Source organism: Myotis lucifugus, unplaced genomic scaffold (genome assembly GCF_000147115.1).
Source record: "Myotis lucifugus unplaced genomic scaffold, Myoluc2.0 scaffold_299, whole genome shotgun sequence".
NCBI lineage: Eukaryota > Metazoa > Chordata > Mammalia > Chiroptera > Vespertilionidae > Myotis > Myotis lucifugus.
Window position 1 is genome coordinate 1353602 of NW_005871347.1, and position 13578 is coordinate 1367179.

Consider the following 13578-nt stretch of genomic DNA (forward strand, 5'->3'; position numbering starts at 1 on the left):
CAGGGGCAGTGGAGGCAGGTGCAGGGGCAGTGGAGGCAGCACAGGGGCAGTGGAGGCAGGTGCAGGGGCAGTGGAGGCAGGTGCAGGGGCAGTGGAGGCAGCACAGGGGCAGTGGAGGCAGGTGCAGGGGGCAGTGGAGGCAGCACAGGGGCAGTGGAGGCAGGTGCAGGGGGCAGTGGAGGCAGCACAGGGGCAGTGGAGGCAGGTGCAGGGGCAGTGGAGGCAGGTGCAGGGGCAGTGGAGGCAGGTGCAGGGGGCAGTGGAGGCAGGTGCAGGGGCAGTGGAGGCAGGTGCAGGGGCAGTGGAGGCAGCACAGGGGCAGTGGAGGCAGGTGTAGGGGCAGTGGAGGCAGCTCAGGGGCAGTGGAGAAGGTGCAGGGGACAGTGGAGGTGGCGCAGTGGGCAGTGGAGGCGGCGCAGTGGGCAGTTGAGGCAGGTGCAGGTGCAGTGGAGGCAGGTGCAGGGGACAGTGGAGGTGGCGTAGGGGGCAGTGGAGGTGGCGTAGGGGGCAGTGGAGGCGGCACAGGGGGCAGTGGAGGTGGCACAGTGGGCAGTGGAGGCAGAACCTGAGAACAGCCAGTAGAAGGGGAGCTGTATAAAGTCACATGACTCTCTCTCTCTTTTTTTCAAGGCGTGAGCCACACTCCCTGATGCTTACCTAGTCCCATGAGATTGTGAGCCACAGGCTAATTTTTTTTCAGCCCTGTGTCCCTGGCTAAGATCTCAGTGCTGAGGCGGCAAACATCTGTCACACGAATGGCGATACAACCCTTACCCTTCCCAGACACAGCTCACCATCCCTCCCGGGAGCCCAGCAGTGAAGGCCAGGGTTTAACCACACAGCGTCTCCCACTGGCACAGGGAAGTGGTCTCGAGGCTGTAGCAGGAGCTGGCCCCTGTGACATCCCCACCAATGTTTTCCCCCTCCCACCCTCCTTACCCATCCCTTCTCATCCTCCTGGGCCCGTCTCAAGTACCACGGCCCCCATTAGCCTTCCCTGATTAACATCTCCCATCAAAAGAAGCGATGAGCCGGGCAGGATAGGCAACGTTTCCATCGGCTGCCAGCCCTCTGGGGGAGACCCAGCGTCTGGCTGTAGCTGCTGGGCCCACCCATGACCTGGACTATTTGGAAAATCAATGTTGGTTGAAACAAATTTTTAAAAATTGAAGACTGCTTTCATATTTAGAGTAATTGTTCCCTCATTTCTTCAAGTTCTCACTTATTTTTTTCTAAGCATTAGAAGATAAAACCCTTTTTAATGGAAATTTTCAGTCATTCTGTGGGAACCACACCAGGGTCCCTGGATAGTCAAGGCCAATGGGAGCACTGAGGCCTTGTTGTCAGTACACTAGGATCTTCAAGGCTGCTCTGAGCATGAGCCTCATCGTGGTGCCCAAGGCCAAGACACCATGAGTGGGTGCAAGGACACACGGTACGCTGTGCCCTTCTGTAACTCAAATGATTGATGTCACTGTTGGCAGCTAACCTTCTTTGTCTCTGAAGTAATATACAGGCTACTGACCAGGAGCTGCTAGAGCAGTGATGGCGAACCTAAGACACACGAACTCATTTTTTTGGTTGATTTTTCTTTGTTAAATGGCTTTTAAATATATAAAATAAATATCAAAAATATGTCTTTGTTTTACTGTGGTTGCAAATATCAAAAAATTTCGATATGTGACACGGCACCGGAGTTAAGTTAGGGTTTTTCAAAATGCTGACACACCGAGCTCAAAAGGTTCGCCATCACTGTGCTAGAGAGAGCAGCCGGGCACAGCAGAGGCAAAAGAGCTCAGAGAAGAGAGGTGGTAGGCACAGAGAATGTAGCTCCTACATGTGCAGCAGAGAGGAGAGCTGGGACGGAGCTGAGAGCTGGCACTGCCCGATGGGAGGGTAAGAGCTCACAGAGAGCTCAGATACAGCTGCCAGGTTACCCCGCCAGTGTGCTGGGCAGGGAGACAGGAGCAGCTCCTCAGCTGGAGCTCAGGTGCTGCTACAATGTAAGGCGGTGAGTCTGGGGCAGTGTGCGGCTGCTCAGATAATAGCTGTGGGTACAGAGACTCTACTGCTGTGCAGGAAAGATATGTGCTCACCAGCCGGTGTTCGGCCGCCTATATGGGAATGCTGTGAGGACTGTTCTGTCGGATGGCGATGTGGCCACTGGCTTCTTCAATAAAGACTCATCCTTATACACCCACAGCCTCTCATGGCTTCTCCGTCTGAAACCCAGCGTCCTAGGAGGTCCAGCCCAGGCAGGGGGGCTCAGACCCACCACCTGTGACTAGTGAGCAGAGGACAAAGGAGGAACTTGGACTAAGTTCCCAACAGTTAGTGTGGTGAGTAGGGTTCGAGCAGGACCTGCCCTGGCGCAGTCAGGAAGAATTGAGAGCACATGGACTCAGAGCAGCAGTGCTGAGCAGGCTCCTGCTGTCTCTGACACATACCAAGTAGAGAGAATCTCATCCTCCCCTTTAGTCAGCTTCAATAATGTGTGTGTGTGTGTGTGTGTGTATGGGTGTGTGCGCGTGCGCACTAATCCTCACTCAAGGATTTTTTTCCATTGATTTTTATATTTTTTTATTTTTTTATTTTTTGCTTCTTTTGTTTTTTTATTTTTTTATTTTTTTTATTGCTTAAAGTATTACAAAGGGTGTTACATATGTGTCCTTTTTTTCCCCCGCCCTTGACAATACCCTGGCCTCCCCTACCACCCAGTGTCTTATGTCCATTGGTTATGCTTATATGCATGCATACAAGTCTTTCGGATGATCTCTTACCCCCCCTCTCTCCTGCCCCCCAACCCTCCCCGGCCTTCCCGCTGCAGTTTGACAATCTGTTTGAGGCAGTTCTGCCTCTGTATCTATTATTGTTCAAAAGTTTATAATGGTCTCTATTATCCATGAATGAGTGAAATCATGTGGTATTTTTCCTTCATTGACTGGCTTATTTCACTTAGCATAATGCTCTCCAGTTCCATACATGCCGTTGCAAATGGTGAGAGTTCCTTCTTTTTAACAGCAGCATAGTATTCCATCGTATAGATGTACCACAGTTTTCTAATCCATTCATCTACTGATGGGCACTTAGGCTGTTTCCAGATCTTAGCTATGGTGAATTGTGCTGCTATGAACATATGGGTGCATATATCCTTTCTGATTGGTGTTTCTGGTTTCTTGGGATAAATTCCTAGAAGTGGGATCACAGGGTCAAATGGGAGTTCCATTTCCAGTTTTTTGAGGAAACTCCATACTGTCTTCCATAGTGGCTGCACCAGTCTGCATTCCCACCAGCAGTGCACGAGTGTTCCTTTTTCTCCACATCCTCTCCAGCACTTGTCGTTTGTGGATTTGTTGATGATGGCCATTCTGACAGGTGTGAGATGGTACCTCATTGTTGTTTTGATTTGCATCTCTCGGATGATTAATGACTTTGAGCATGTTTTCATATGTCTCTTGGCTTTCTGAATGTCCTCTTTTGAAAGGTGTCTATTTAGGTCCTCTGCCCATTTTTTGATTGGATTGTTTATCTACCTTTTGTTAAGTTGTATGAGTTCCCTATAATTTTTGGAGATTAGGCCCCTATCAGATATGACATTGGCAAATATGTTTTCTCACACAGTGGGTTTTCTTGTTTTGTTGATGGTTTCTTTGGCTGTGCAGAAGCTTTTTATTTTGATGTAGTCCCATTTGTTTATTTTCTCTTTAGTTTCAACTGCCCTAGGAGCTGTATCAGTGAAGAAATTGTTTTGGCATATGTCTGAGATTTTGTTGCCTTTGGATTCTTCTAGAATTTTTATGGTTTCCTGTCGTACATTTAAGTCCTTTATCCATTTTGAGTTTATTCTTGTGTATGGTGTAAGTTGGTGGTCTAGTTTCATTTTCTTGCATATATCTGTCCAATTTTCCCAACACCATTTATTGAAGAGACTATCTTGGCTCCATTGTATGTTCATGCCTCCTTTGTCAAAAATTAATTGAGCATATTGGTTCGGGCTAATTTCTGGACTCTCTATTCTATTCCACTGATCTATATGTCTGTTCTTGTGCCAGTACCAGGCAGTTTTGAGAACAGTGGCTTTGTAATACAGCTTGATATCTGGCATTGAGATCCCGCCTACTTTGTTCTTTCTCAGGATCGTTGCAGCTATTCGGGGTCTTTTTTTATTCCAGATGAATTTTTGGAGAGTTCGTTCTAGATCTTTGAAGAAGGCCATTGGTATTTTAATGGGGAGTGCGTTGAATGTATAGATTGCTTTGGGTAGTATAGACATTTTAATGATGTTGATTCTACCAATCCAAGAACATGGTATGTTCTTCCATCTGTTTATGTCTTCCTCTATCTCTTTTTTCAACGTCCTGTAGTTTTCTGAGTAGAGGTCTTTTACCTCTTTAGTTAAGTTTATTCCTAGTTAGCTTAATTTTTTTGGTGCGATGGTAAATGGGATTGTTTTTATAATCTCTCTTTCTGAAAGTTCACTATTGGTGTATAGAAATGCCTCATATTTCTTGGGGTTAATTTTTTATCCTGCTACATTGCCAAATTCATGTATGAAGTCTAGTAGTTTTTTGATGGAGTCTCTAGGGTTTTGTGTGTATAATATCATGTCGTCTGCAAATAAGGACAGTTTTACTTCCTCTTTTCCAATTTGGATGCTTTTTATTTCTTCTTCTTGTCTAATTGCAATGGCTAATACTTCCAGGACTATGTTGAACAGGAGTGGTGAGAGTGGGCATCCCTGTCTTGTTCCTGTTCTTAGGGGAAATGGTGTTAGTTTTTGTCCATTGAGTATGATGTTGGCTGTGGGCCTGTCATATATGGCTTTTATGTTGAGGTATGATCCTTCTACTCCCACCTTGCTGAGAGTTTTTATCAAAAATGGGTGTTGGATTTTGTCAAATGATTTTTCTGCATCAATTGATATGACCATGTGGTTTTTTTCTTTCAATTTGTTTATGTGATGTATCACGTTTATTGATTTGCGGATATTGTACCATCCTTGCATCCCTGGGATAAATCGTACTTGGTCATGGTGTATGATCTTTCTGATGTACTGCTGGATCTGATTTGCTAAGATTTTGTTGAGGATTTTGGCATCTATGTTCATGAGGGATATTGGCCTGTAATTCTCTTTCATTGTGTTGTCTTTACCTGGTTTTGGTATTAGGGTGATGCTGGCTTCATAGAATGAGCTTGGAAGTGTTCCTTCCTCTTGAATTTTTTGTAGTAGTCTGAGGAGGATAGGTTTTAGTTCTTCCTTGAATGTTTCAGAATAAGGGTCCTAGAGTGCATAAACCGGATGGAGGACTTGTGTGACTTTTTTCTTCCCCACCTTGTTTGGGACTCTCTGGGCTTGTGTGACTTTTTTCTTCCCCTGTTAAGCCATCTGGTCCTGGGCTTTTGTTTGCTGGAAGCTTTTTGATGACTGCTTCAATTTCTTCCATAGTTTTTGGCCTATTGAGATTTTTAGATTCTTCCTGATTGAGTTTTGGAATGTTGTATTTTTCTAGGAATTTGTTCATTTCCTCCAGGTTGTCTAGGTTGTTGGAGTAGAGCTGTCCATAGTATTTTTTAACAATCATTTGTATTTCTGTGGGGTCTGTTGTTATTTTGCCTCTATCGTTTCTGGTTTTGTTTATTTGGGTCCTCTCTCTTTGCTTCTTGGTGAGCCTGGCTAGAGGTTTGTTAATCTTGTTTATCCTTTCAAAGAACCAGCTCTTGGTTTCATTGATTTTCTGTATTGTTTTTTTTGGTCTCTATGTCATTTATTTCTGCTCTAATCTTTATTATCTCCTTCCTTCTGCTCACTCTGGGGTTTTCTTGTTGCTCTCTTTCTAATTCTTTGAGTTGTAGAGTTAGATGATTTACTACCATTTTTTCTTGTTTTTTCAGATAGGCCTGTAGAGCTATAAACTTCCCTCTCAGGACTGCTTTCATTGGGTCCCATAGGTTTTGGATTGTTGTGTTTTTATTGTCATTAGTTTCCAGAATGTTTTTAATTTCTTCTTTGATCTCATTGGTAACCCAATCAATATTTAATAACATGCTATTCAGCTTCCAAGTGTTTGAGTATTTTGGGTTGTTTTTATTGTAGTTTATTTCTAATATTATGCCATTGTGGTCTGAGAAGATGCTTGGTATGATTTCAATCTTCTTGAATTTGGGAAGATTTTGTTTGTGACCCAATATGTGGTCTATTTTTGAATCTGTCCCATGAGCACTTGAGTAGAATGTATATTCCGTGGCTTTGGGGTGAAGTGTTCTGAAGATGTCAATTAAGTCCATCTGATCTAGTGAGTCATTTAGGATTGCTGTTTCTTTGCTGATTGTTTCGAGGATTTATCCAGTGATGTCAGTCCTGTATTAAAGTCCCCTACTATGATTGTATTGTTGTCGATCTCTCCTTTGATATCTTCCAGGAGTTTTTTTTTATGTATTTGGGTGCTCCTGCATTGGGTGCATATATGTTTACCAGGGTTATATCTTCTTGTTGTATTGATCCCTTTAGTATTATGAAGTGGCCTTCCTTATCTCTTGTTATGGCCTTCACTTTGAGGTCTATTTTGTCCGATATAAGTATTGCTACCCCAGCTTTCTTTTCCTTTCCATTTGCCTGAAAGATATTTTTCCATCCCTTCCCTTTCAGTCTGTGTGAGTCCCTTCTAATGAGGTGGGTCTCTTGTAGACAGCAAATGTATGGATCATGTTTTTTTATCCATTCAGCCACTCAATGTCTTTTGGTTGGAGCATTTAGTCCGTTTACATTTAAAGTTATTATTGAAAGGTACTTGTTTGTAGCCATTTCTTTTTTTGTGTGGCTGTTTTCTTTCTGAGCTTTTTATTTCTTCTTTTTACACCAGTCCCTTTAGCATTTCTTGCATTGCTGGCTTGGTGGTGATAAACTCCCTTAGCCTTTTTTTGTCTGTGAAGCTTCTTATTTCCCCTTCAATTTTGAATGATAGCCTTGCTGGATGGAGTATTCTTGGATTCAGTCCTTTGCTTTGCATCACTTTGTAAATTTCCGTCCATTCTTTTCTGGCCTGATGTGTTTCTGTTGAGAAATCATTTGATAATCTAATGGGAGATCCCCTGTATGTAACTTTCTGTCTCTCTCTTGCAGCCTGTAAGATTCTCTCTTTGTTCTGAACATTTGCCGTGGTAATTATGATGTGTCTTGGTGTGGGTCTTTTCAGGTTCACCTTGTTTGGGACTCTCTGGGCTTGTGTGACTTTTTTCTTCCCCACCTCAGGGAAGTTTTCTGATATTATTTCTTCGAATAGGTTTTCTAATCCTTGTTCATCTTTCTGTTGTTCTGGCACCCCTATTATTTGTATGTTGTTTTGTTTCATGTTGTCCCAAAGCTCCCTTAGGCTCTCCTCCTGTCTCTTAATTTTTTTCTCCAATTGCAGTACAGTTTGGGTGTGTTTTGCTTCCTTGTCTTCTAAATCACTAATTCGGTCCTCCGCTTCTCCTAGTCTACTGTTGATACTTTCAATGGTGTTTTTTATTGCAGCTATATCGCTCTTCATTTCTTCTTGGTTCTTACATAATTTATTGATTTTTTCATCTGTTTCTTCTTGCTTCTTGTATAAGTTATTGATTTTTTCATCTGTTTCTTCTTGCTTCTTGCATATGTTGTTGATTTTTTCCTCCATCCGGTTTATGCACTCTAAGACCCTTATTCTGAATTCTTTTTCTGTCATGTTGCATGCCTCTGTATCACTTAGCTGCTTTTCTAGCGAGTCCTCCTTTTCTTTCCTTTGGGGGTTTCTTTGTCTACCCATGTTTGATCTCACTGACATATCTAGGCTTTGAGTCATTCAGTGGCTGCTCCCTGGGTGGCAGTGGCTCCTTGGGCTGTGGTTGCTCCTCTGGCGGTTGCTGTAGCAGCTGCTCCTCAGTTGGCAGCAGCTCCTCTGGTGGGTGCTGTTCACAGCTGTGGAGGCTCTTCTGGCTGGTGGGGGGAGATTTCACGTACAGCTGCTGTTCCTCAGACAGAGGGTGTGGTGCTCAGGGGGCTGCTGTTGCTTGGATCTGCTGCGTTGATTTAAAGGCACAAAATAGAACACAACAAGGCACCAGGTACCAGGCACTGAACACAAATATATTCACGATATTAATAACCCCAAATATAGGTGACCACCGGAATTAAGAGAATTAGGGGATAAGGAAGAAAGAAGAGAAAAAGAGAAAAGAGAAAAAAAGAAAAGAAAAGAAAAGTAGGAAAAAAAGAGAAAAAAGGAGTGCAAAAATGAAATTGGGAAAAAGGGGGGGGGGAGAGAGAAAATAAAGAGAGAAAAAAAGAGCGAAAAGAGAGAATGAAGTAGAAGAGGGGAAGAGACTATTTATATGAGGAGAAAACTCCGATAGAACTGCCACTAATCCCAACAAATTCCAGCAACAGCTCCCTGGAGATGAATGCAAACTAGAAACAACCAATAATATCAAGAGAGGCAAGGGAAAACAGAAGCACAAAAATAACCGGGGGGGGGGGGGTAGAGGGAGGGGGAAAACCCACAGAAAAAAGGAAAAAGAAAAAGCAAAACAACCTCACAACTAGTCCTAAACACACACACACACACACACACACACACACACACACAGACACACAAAAAAAACAAAAAGAAAAAAAACAAAAACAATATACTCAACAATCAAGCAAACAGCAACAAAACAATAGAAAAATAAAAGAAGAGAAAAAAAATTGGATAGTGAAGAAAGATAAGGGATATGTGTATAAGGATTTGGAGCAGTGGATTGGAAATAGGATATATAAGTAGGGTGAAATTTTGACAGGAGGTAAACAGAAGGAATAGGGAAAATCTAAAGCAGGAATAGGGTAAGAGAAACAGGACAACAAAAGGGGAAAAGTGAGGGAGAGGGTTTTAGCATAGAGGTAAAATTGAGGTAGGGAAAATTGATGCTAAAGGAATGATGAAAATAGAATGGAGAACACTAATCCCAAAATAAAATAAAGAGAAAATAAAATGGCACTTTAAAAAATGGTAAAATGGTAGCAGTAATAATACTGGTTAAAAATAAAAATGTAGTAATTAAAAGGGTAAAATCAGGTGATGGAAAAAGAAGAAGAAAAAAAATGTTTTCTTAGTTAAAAGGTGAAAAAAGAAAAAAAAATTTGCAGTAATGAAGGTCCTTTGGTTCTTCTACTTGTCAGTATGGCTCGCCTTAGCCCTGCCAGGTATTCAGGAGAGTGTTGAATTTCCCTGCGATACACTGTTCCTCCGTGTTGTAAACCACAGTCCTGATTTTAAAGGAGGCCGTATTTGTTCCCAGCCTGCCTTAATTTGTGTTTAGCTAAGAGTCAGTTTGTGGCTCGGCCTCTGGGTGGCAGTGTTTTGGGGTTGGCCTCTGAGGCTATACGGCTTCTCTATCCAGTAGCAAGGGTTTATTTTCTCTATTGCACTTAAAACTGGTTTGGGGAGGTCAACTGTCCAGAGCTGGTTCTTTAATCGTTATCCTGCTCTGTGTTGTTGCTGGGATTGAAAATCCCTCTATAGGCCAGACCCTGTTAATTCCCAGGGACTAATCAGATTATTTTAATTCTTCATCTCATTCAGGGTGGAATCTGGGTGTGGCTGTGCTCCTTGCCTGGGGGCTAGGTGGAGGAGTCCCACCCTCCGGAGAGAATGGCTGCCCCAATCCTGGTAACCAGGGGTGTCTCAGCACTTAATTCGCTGCCACCTCTCCCGGCCCCCCCCCTCTCTCCTCAGCCTCTCCCCAGATTCCACTCGTCCGCACCTTCTCCCTCTCTTCAGCACAGGTGAGTGTCTGTATCCAAAATGTCTTATGAACAGGATTCAGTGAAAACAAACAAACAAACGCCGGCCGCGGAAACGGGGAAGGCTGAGTTTCTGTAAGCTCTTCTCTTACCGGCACTGCATGGTCTCTTTCCATTGATTTTTAGAGAGAGTGGAAGGCAGGAGGGAGAGAGAAACATCGGTGTGAGAGAGAGAGACTATTGATTAGTTGCCTCTCACACACACCCCAACCAGGGCTGGGGATCGAACCTGCAACCCAGGTACATGCCCTTGACCAGGAATCAAACCCAAGACCCTTCAGGGCATGGGCTGACATTCTAATCACTGAGCAACACTGGCCAGGGGAGCTTCAATAATTTTTTTAACATTTTCCAGTCTTCTTTCATCTAATCATCACCCCCAACTTTAAAAAGCAACAAACATTGGAGTATTTAAAGGCAAACACGAAACTCTGCAGCACCTGAATTTTATTTTATTTTATTTTATCTATAATAATAAAAGCATAATATGCTAATTAGACCAGCTGTCCTTCTGGACAACCTTCCAGATGAAGCCAGGGCTGCGAGGGAAGCCCGGATCGCAGGTGCCAGAGGGAAGCCGGTGCTGGCAGCTGGGGAAAGGAAGGCCTACTCTTGTACAAATTTCCTGCGTCAGGCCTCTAGTTTTATTTATAACAGACAACAATGCCATCCTCACACCTAAGAACACATATTTTTACATTTTATGTACATATATACTTATACCTGAACAAATCACATATCCATACATGCACGTGGTGTAGTAGAATTTGTTCCTGTGAAACTTCCTGGGATAAATTTTAAAGAAAATGGTTAGAGCAAGACCAGAACCTGTGCTATTGCCTCTGAGGTCAGGAGCATGTCTGCGTGCTGGGCAGCTCAGCTGCTTCTGTGAGTGTGGAAACTTAGGGAAGGAGAAGGCCTGTGGAGGATTCCTGGGTATCTTGTTCTTTAAGAACCTTCGATGTCCCTGCAAAAATCCTTGCATGAAGATGTGCATTCCTCAGATTGATGGGCAACATAACAGTGGGAGCGAGAGCAGACGCTGGAACCCAGTTTCTTGAGCTTAAATGTTAGCTTTGCTTTGTACTTGCTTTGGAACATCAGTCAAGTTACAGCATTGTTCGGGGCCTTAACTTCCTCATCTGTAAAGTGGGGGTAATAATAGTTCCTACCTACTTCATGGGGTTGTCTGGATGGTTATATGAGTTTTTACAGGTGAAACTCTCAGAATAATGCCTGTCACATAATAAGTCCTCAGTAAACGTCACCACAATAAATGTTATCACCATTTTCGATGTGTCAGGCTGTGTGTGTGTGTGTATGTGTGTGTGTGTGTGTGTTGAATGTGACCCAGCATACACACTCGGCCATTTGGAGCATCAGAGCTTATTAGGATCACATAGGTATGTACATGTATAAGTGTATATGTGACGACATGCTACCTATGCTAATATCCTTCACATGTTCTGGTTAATTGATTCTAATTAATATTCAGAGTTCTGACTATGCAGTTTGAAGCCAATGCCTTTGACCAGGAGAGAGGGCGTGCAGGCTCCTCGCCTCTAGAATGTGCATTGCTGGTCCAGGCTCTGCACCCGCACCCGCAGGAAGAAGTTCTGTTTCTCTTGTCTTTCTCTGGTTTACGAGAGCCATCTCCTTGCCTGGAAGAGGCCTGGCACAGATGACCACCTCAGAAGTGGGGTCATTGAGGGACTGACTGGGTGAATTGCTGGGAGTGGATCTTATTCAGCCAGAGATGCATTTGCAGGATTTCATGGCCTCATGACACCCAGCAGCACCAGCCTGTGGCTGCAAAATCAGCCACTTCTTTGTTGACCACCAATAGGGTCACTTAGGCCATCACCACCTCATTCTGGAAACTGGTCCCTTCAAAGCATCGCCTCCCTCCCCGTTATTCCTGTGCCCTCCTCAGGGTCTCTCATGGGCACATGCCCGTCTCCACGTGGCATCTCTCCGATCTCCTTGACCCCGGGAAGCCTCATTGTCTGCCAAGAGATGCTGCCTCTGTGTGAGGGGGGCTGACCCTCCTGGGCCTGGCAGTGGAGGGAAATGTCCTGGAGATGAGGATGCATGAGGGACCCTCACCCCCAGGACCTGGTGCTCAGCGTGGGGACCACCGTCACGCTCAGTCCCTCCTGTAAAACCAAGAACAGCAGCGGTCTCCGGCTGCACCCCAGGCACAGAGCTGGAGGCGGTCTTTCTGTAGGAAGCTCCTGTCATCCTCCTGGAAACACGTCTTTGTTCCATGTACTTACGAGGAAAGTGAGGCCCAAAGTCACGCCTGACAGGATGAGGATTCAGACCCAGGGCCGCCTGACTTTTATAGAATTCGGAAGTCGGAGCTCAGCCACAGGAAGAAGCACACCCTATTCTGCAGATTCTTAGTCACATCTGCCAATGGTCCATGGGTCTAAAGCTCCATTCTTAGGGCCCAGGAGGGCTGAGCCTGCCACGCCTATCACCCTGCCCTCTAGCTCATCGCAAGGCCTGGCACTGTGCCAGTTTGTAGTCCTCTCTTAGTGTGACTGAGCGAGCAGTCCGTGGCCTCACAATTCCTTGTGGCAGTGGGAGCAGCCTGGCCTGCCTCTCACAGGCCGGTCTCCTCCACACACTGTGTGCCCAGTGCTTGGTGCCATCCTTCTCTTTGTCAGGGTGGCGCATGCTGGCAATTGGGCACTTCCTTTCTCCCCAGGGCAAGAGCTGCTACCATGCCCAGTTTTCAAGACTGGCTCTGCCTTGGTTCACATTTCTGGACTGGCCCCGCCGGCGTGGCTCAGGGGTTGAACGTCGACCTATGAACCAGGAGGTCACAGTTCGATTCCCCGTCAGGGCACATGCCCGGGTTGTGGGCTTGATCCCCAGTGTGAGGCGTGCAGGAGGCAGCTGATCGATGATTCTCTCTCATCATTGATGATTCTATCTCTCTCCCTGTCCCTTCCTCTCTGAAATCAATAAAAATATATTTTTTAAAAGAGTTTCTGAGCTGTCTCTCCCAGAGTTCGCAGCCCAGAGGCCTTCATGACCACTGTCCCAGGGCCAGCAGCGCCCTCGGGTTCCCACGCCCATGCCAGGTCTCCTGGCTCCTGCCTGCTGGGCTCGGCTGAGGATAATTAGATTCCATTCCTCCCTGCAGGCGTGCTGCTGTCTGAGGAGTCCGCATGGCAATTTGGACAAAAATTTGCAGCTACCCACAGAGTCAGACCTGGGGTGAAGGATGGATCCATCCACCAGAGGAGGCAGGAGGCCGGAGGCGCTCAGCTGTGGACCGGGAAGTGGTCTCTGGAGTAACTAGCAGGAGCCTCAGCAGGAGCCGGAGGCGTGGCTGCCGGTACCTGGTATTTACCTTCACAAAGAGGGTGGCTGCAGGGAGCTGGGAGGCTGCTGTGCTCCCTGGGAGACAACCTGGGCCCACTGCCTCCTGACACTCCGCAGAGGACCGTCAGTCCGTCAGGGCCCTGGCTCCCCAGAGCCCACCTGTCACTACTCCGGGAGCAGGGGCTGCAGGAGCCCGGCCAGAGGCCTGTCTGAGGAGCGCCCCAAACTCCTCAGAACTCAGGACCCCACACGTGCACATCACCTGCTTGAATAAGATCCCAGGAAGATTCTCGAGGTTGTTAATGAGGGCCAACATGCAAAGACCTGTCCCCTTCCCAAAGGGCCGACAGCCTCTTCGTTCCCGCCATGGAGACCCGGAGCTGGCAGCCTCTCACCGCGGCAGATGGAGGCTTGGACTGACTGTGCTGCCGAGGGGCACCATG